Below are 6,818 nucleotides of genomic sequence, written 5' to 3' on the forward strand. Positions count from 1 at the left end.
TGTTACGAAGCGTTTACCCTTTTCCGGCACGTGACCTTAGAAAAATCGGACCCGCCAAAATTGAAACCCAACCCGGCCCGGCCCGATAAAATTTGTAAAATTTTAAACCCGACCCGCCAAGGTCCGATAAAATTGAAATTTGAATACCGCATGAACTGTGAACCTCTCAGTTTCCCACAACAACGCTTGTCACGAAGTGAAAAGATAGAGTCACGTGGGAGACTCGGGAGAGGGGGGAATCATAGGTAAACCAAATTAAAATTTTGGTCCACTTCAGCGCCGCCAAGTGAAGCGTTTTAGAACGTATGTCTCTCTACGGGCGAGTAAATCTAAGAGTGAAAAGGCGCCAGGGTATATAGACCAAATATTGAGTATTTTTTCCAATTAGTACGCTATGTAGTCTGTACTCTGTTGTGAAACTAGCTCTCAGTAAAAAAAATTGTGATGGCAAAGCTAGCGTTTAAACGTTTTTGATTCTTATCATGTCGCTTTTGTCAACAAGCAATAATGGAATAATTCGCTTTCTGCATGAAGAGATTAGCGGTTGCGAATAGAATAGAAACTCGGAAGGCCCGATCATTAATATATAAAAGCCCGACCCGACCTACTCAGTTTCATGTAAAAAGCCCGAACCGACCAGACCCGTTAAAAAAAAGACCGACCTGGCCCGGCCCGGCCCGGCCCGGCCCGGCCCAGCCCGGCCCGAAAAAAATATATAAAATGAAACCCGACCGGACCCGACCTGACCCGCCAAAAAATTTTGGAACCTTGTCAAGCTTAGCAAGAACAGTGGAGGTAGCCGACGCATAGAGAGAGCTGGAATAATCCATCCTGGAGCGAATGATATGGGTATAAAGCAGTCTACTGACTGCCCCCCTGCCAGTCACCGAAACCGCCCTCAAAAGATTGAGACGCTCCAGAGAAGTCGAGATCAGCCCGTCGATGTGGGCCGCCCATGAAAGAATGTCGTCTGTACAAGGCCGGACTTAGAGGTCTTGCGGCCCTGGACGAAATGCATGGGCGAAACTGAGTGTAGCGGCCCTCCGGTATATACATCCCTATGATAAAATTTTACAGGCCCTGGGTGACTGCCCGGCTCGCCCCACCCCCTAAGCACGGCTCCCACCCCCCCCCCCTAAGCATGGCCCTGCGTCTATAGTAACCCCTAGCTATCTGTATGACGTCACCCTCGACAGGATATTGCGTCCTAGCTGAAGTTGAAGAGCGTCCGGAATCTGTTTGATCTTGGATAGAACCATGTATTTTCATTTCAGCGGCTGGAAGTTTAGGCCCCATCTTACGCCTTAGGACGAAACATTGTCCAGGGCGACCTGCATGGTCGTATATAGACGCTCAAAATTCCGACCGGATATCCAGACGGCGATATCATCTGCTTGTTCCCCTTGGTCGACCACCCTTGGACATAGCAAGGGATTCCCATCCAGCATGATTCTGAAGAGGAGGAGACTTACCGAGCTTCCCTGAGGGACGCCCTGCTTAACCGTAAAAGGTACCAATATCTCTCCGTTGACTCACACTTGGGAGGTACGATCTGTTAAGAAGCTTTCCACCCAGCAGAGAAGGTTGCCCTCGAGGCCGCTAATAGAGGAGCGCTTGGGGATGAACACCGGTAGACAAAATTGGTTGGTTGCTAGGGTGCACTGTGCCGCCGTGGTCAACCGGAAAGCATTATCCGTCACCCACCAACCCTCCCGGAAACCCGATCGGTCTTGGGGGAGAACACAGGCTGTTGTAGAAACTCAGAAGTGCTGTGCGGAACGCCGGAGTAGTATTTTTGATAATAAGGTTAGAAATGTTGTCCACGCCCAGAGCCGAATTGTGTAACCCGGAGAGGACCCCATATAGTTCCTTTGCCGAGAATGGGCTATTGGCGGGGGATGTATGTCAGCGCCAGCTGAGAATGCCAAACACTCCACAACCTTTTTCTGGTCAGTGAGTATTTCAGCCCCATTATGAAGCGTAAGGAGTTTCCTGGGGTGGATCCCTGTTTTGAACCACCTAACCTGGCTCTAAACTTGAGGCAGGTGCGTGTGTGCATGTAGCCTGTCGCAATAGGCCCTCCAACTAGCACGCTTCGTGTCACTAATCAGTCGTTTATAGACAGCCTTCTCCCGTATGTAAGCAGCCTGGTCCAACAGGAGTCCCGACCGCTGGCACCTGCGACGGGTCTGACGGACTTCCTTGGCCTTGTTAGAACAGCGTTCATCCCACCAAAGATAATTTAAACTCGTACCCTAGATTCGAAATCACTCTCTCGTGCGTTGCCAATAGCGTTTACTAGAGATGAGTCTTGGGCCCGCTAAAGGCAGGCTTACCCGACCCGAGCCCGCCTTGGGGCGGGCCGGGTTTTGGATATTGAAGTTTTTGGCGGGTCGGGTCGGGTCGGGTTTCATTTTATATTTTTTTTTTTTCGGGCCGGTCTTTTTTTTTAACGGGTCTGGTCGGGTCGGGCTTTTTACATGAAACTGACAAGGAGACGACCCGAGGTGTAACACACTGATTTTGTTCAAACTCGGGGGTTTGGTAGACCTTCATGTAACTTGAAACACCCTAAAGGGAAATGTCTCCATAGGCAACCGTTTTGCCATGGCAAGCAAAAATGTTTTTTACAACACAAAATGGAAATTTTCCCATAGAAAATAACATGGGAATCTGACCAATATTAAGGGTACCCCCTGTAAAAAAATTTAATTTTTGAAAATGCTAAAAATAGAAAATATAAATAAGAAAATAATGAAAAAGTTCGAAGTTGATTAAAATCTTTACAGGCAGGGCCGGCTTGGTGTTTTGCGGGGCCGGGTTCGAAATATACTTGCGGGGCTCTCGACTTTCGGATTTCATAACCCCTATAGCTTTACCCTCCCTTTTACACACCCCCGTTTTATTGATCAAATATTGCACTATTTTAAGTTTCTAACATTGGAAGACATTAATTTTATTTTTCATAGTTCATTTACAGTTGTAACAGTTACTTGTTACCTTTACCCTTTAAAATTGACATCTAGATCTTTTGGCAGAAAAATCTTTTATTACGCCATCAAACTCTAATGATTTCGCCACTTTATTTTCGATTGACAATAAGGCTAGTGATGACAGTCTCTCTTGGCTTATAGTTGATCTTAGATAGTTTTTAATTAATTTCAATTTTGAAAAAGATCTTTCTGCTTAGGCTACTGAAACTGGAGTGGTCAACAAAATTTTCAAAGCTATTACAATATTAGTGTACAACCATGTTATTTTTAGTTATATAATTTAAAGTATCAATAGCTGTCAAGACTGTTACAGGAATAACATCTTTAAACAACTGAAACTCTTCAAATAATTCTTCTCCGTCTACATCGTCAATTAACGTCGTTTCAAGATTTTTACAAGAATTTTGTAGATCTTCTTCCGAAATGTTTTTTATTGCACCCCCACCATATAAGAAGCCAAATACATCTTTGTGCTCTCTGTACAGTTTAAATCTACTTTCCATGGCGGATAACGCGTTATCAACTAATTTTAAAAAATAATTCGTTTTAAATTGAACCTCAAAATTGTAAACTGTTTCATCGGGACCTTCATAACTACATTTTTTTGTGTCCTAACTTCCCTAAAAATGGTTCAATATCCAATTCAACGATAATTTTGAAAAAAAAAAATACAATTTCTGCTAAAATGTTTATTCGCTACGTCCATTGTCACTTTTTGGTTTTGCTGACTATATTAACTTTGGTCAACATTTCGTACCAAATAATCAAACTAACGATGAAATCAAAAGACCTAATTTTCACATCACGAGCTCTTTCTGAAATCTCGCTTAGGGCCATAGACAAATCTATGCTTAGGGCTTTTAAAAAGGCCGGAATTTGAAATCTAACAGCTCTAACCTGGCCACCCCCCCAGGTCCACCCTCCTACGCATTGTAACCCGGCCACCTGGATAAATGGCTTTAAAAGTCGCTTGATGACTTAGGCCTAAGGTGGTGCCTTGGGTATTAGCCTAGATGATTATTATTATTATTATTGATTGGTGACAAAGTTACGCGTTCGAACGATGATTCAATCGCGCACACAATTTTATCTTCTTCGACACCCGATGACTGAACGAAGTTCTCTCTTAATTCTTCGTAAACCCTACAGTTTTCGTTGCTTATGTGTGCCAGTTCTCCATTGCTTTAATCTAAGTCCCACGGCCTCCTGCGCTCGGCGTGGAGCCGCAGTGGATGACGCTTCCCACACTTTATTCGCTTGCCCATCGCGACGGACGGCTCGGGCTTTTCTTCTTCGGGCACTTACGTCTAGGGCTCTGTCGACCAATCTAGTAGACGTCCTCAGTGCGGTACACGCCGGATTCACCGAAGTTGTTGCGGCGTCCTGTGACATTTTACGTAAAACCATTCAAGCTTGACTATAACTCTTTTCGGACGTTTGTTTGGGCCTTTTGTATTACTTGATGGCATTGTAGTTAATGAGTCCATCTCCTGTGTGCATGGTGTGAAGGCTTCCAGCCATATACACCAACCTTTTACACGTTATTCTGCCCCCCCCCCCTGCCACAATGATAACGTCGTCAGAGAGCCGTTGTTGAGTATTATAATTAAACAACTTTACTCTATTTAGTGGACTTTAACCTTAAGCCTTTTCTACAATATTCGAACAGCTAGATTGGTTTTGGTTACGAATAGATGAATCAAGGAACCTTGTACAAGTGTGTAGCCGAACAAGTATCACGGAACTGAACAAGAATCACGGAATCGAACAAGAATCAAGGAATCAAATAAGAATCAAAGAATCAAGAGTGGAATCACGGAATATTAAGGAATCATGGCGGAATCACTGAATCTGGGTAGAATCTAGAATCTTAGCAAAATCAAGAATCTTGATTCGGAATCTCGTACACGATTCATCGAAGCATGGACACTGTAGATATAGTGTCCAGTGTCCATGATCGAAGTGACGGATCCCTCGCATTTCTGCCATGGACCAATAAAAGATTTCATCTGGCGGTAGCGCCACCTGGCCGTGAGGAGGAAACTAGGGGGGATTGTAGTGACTGAGCAAGGGGGGCGCATTCAAGGAACGAGTTTGGAACTTTTCCCGTCTCGGGCTGCGTTCAGTAAGAGTAATCGGACCTGCAGTGGTTCTGAACCGTTGCATATCGTTTGCAGCGTTACGTCAAGAACTACTGAACGCTTTTCTGTACTCACGCAATCGGTTAAACGCCATTACTTTCCTTAACGTTGTGACGTCACGCTGCAAATGAACCGGCTCGCCCAGACGATTGAAATGGTTTCAATCGGTTGAGCAGCGTAACGTCATACCGGAAGTTTAAAAAATCGTACAGTAAAAAACCGGTTTCTAAATCTTGAACCGTTGAATTTGTTGCAAGTTACTGAACGTACCCGAGGCTCAGATATAGAGATAAATTGACGACTTTGACGTCATTTGTGGTCGACTCATATTTGTAAGAAGCTTATACAATACTGATTTGCGTATGTCAGAAAGACATTTAGTGGCTGGTAATACAGAAAGTTCAAAACGTTTATTTGAATTTACTTAAAATAATATTCTGAATAGAGTAAATATAATATTAAATGTAAATCCTATAATTTCAATAATAATAATATATTGAATGAAATAATAAGTATAATATATAAAGTACTTTGTATATTCGCTTCATGCGAGTGCTTCTTTTCTGTAAGTGCCTGCGCAAAAGCCGTTTCAGCTTGGTAGGCCAAGTTCCTATTAGTGAAATAAATAAATAAATAAAATAAATATTTTAGTATGATTTTTTATTATTAAGACGGCAATAAGACTTTTAAAGAATTTTTATCTATTCGTCTTGAATTAAATTTATTCGCAAGATAATTTTTAAATTTCCTAAACTACTTATCACATATACCAAACAATTCTTTTAAGAGTATATAAAATTTATTTCAATTCCACAGACATTTAAGTTCATTTACTAGGCCAACTCTCCAACTCAACAAATACTGTCCCACGAAACGGTAGGTCCTGGAAGGTGGATTTGGATCTCTATTTATTCTACCTCATTGGAGCACACTGCATTGAAGTAGAAAGTATGCCTGGTAAGGCTGGTTCATGTCGATCATCTTTGGTAGATTCTAAATTGCCCGTTACCTCAAATACTTCGCACCGACAGGGGTCACCACGCCTGGATTCTTCACTTTCTTCGCAAAGATAATATAACTACGTACCCTAGATTCTAAATCAAGCTTCTTGCACGTAAACACAGGCTCTTACTGAGTTCCCGGCGGAAGTCGGAAAAAACCATAGAAATCTCATAGGTAACTAGAATGCTGCTGTGTAACTGGAAAATGGACCAAACGCCGTGGCAGACGATAGCCAGATCTCAGCCAATCAGAGCTCAAAGAGTGGTTCTGCCAAGAATTTAATGTCACCAGAGAGAATGACGTCACCTAGCTCCCGCGATAGTAGCTGAACAAAAGAGGTTTATTATCCTCCTTGGCGGAACCACTCTACGGCCTCTCATTGGCTGAAGGTTCAAAACGAACTGGCGACAAGCTCGGCCGTAGGCGGCAGCATTCTAGTTACCTATGAGATTTCTATGGAAAAAACTGCCTCCATGGAGCTGGCAGGGCTACCGACATCTAGTTAACACGTAAAGTTTTAGTGAAAATTGCGCCGTGGTTTTTGACTTACGGTTTTCAAGATACCAGATATTTTTGCGTTATATTGTTTTAAAACAATAATGGATCATGCCTGTAGCTCTAAAAATGTTTCTAAACGAAAGAAAACTAAAGGTGAGTAATATCTATCGAAATTCCTTATTTC

This window comes from Leiobunum rupestre, chromosome 6, assembly GCF_980474605.1.
Source record: "Leiobunum rupestre chromosome 6, qqLeiRupe1.1.hap1, whole genome shotgun sequence".
NCBI lineage: Eukaryota > Metazoa > Arthropoda > Arachnida > Opiliones > Sclerosomatidae > Leiobunum > Leiobunum rupestre.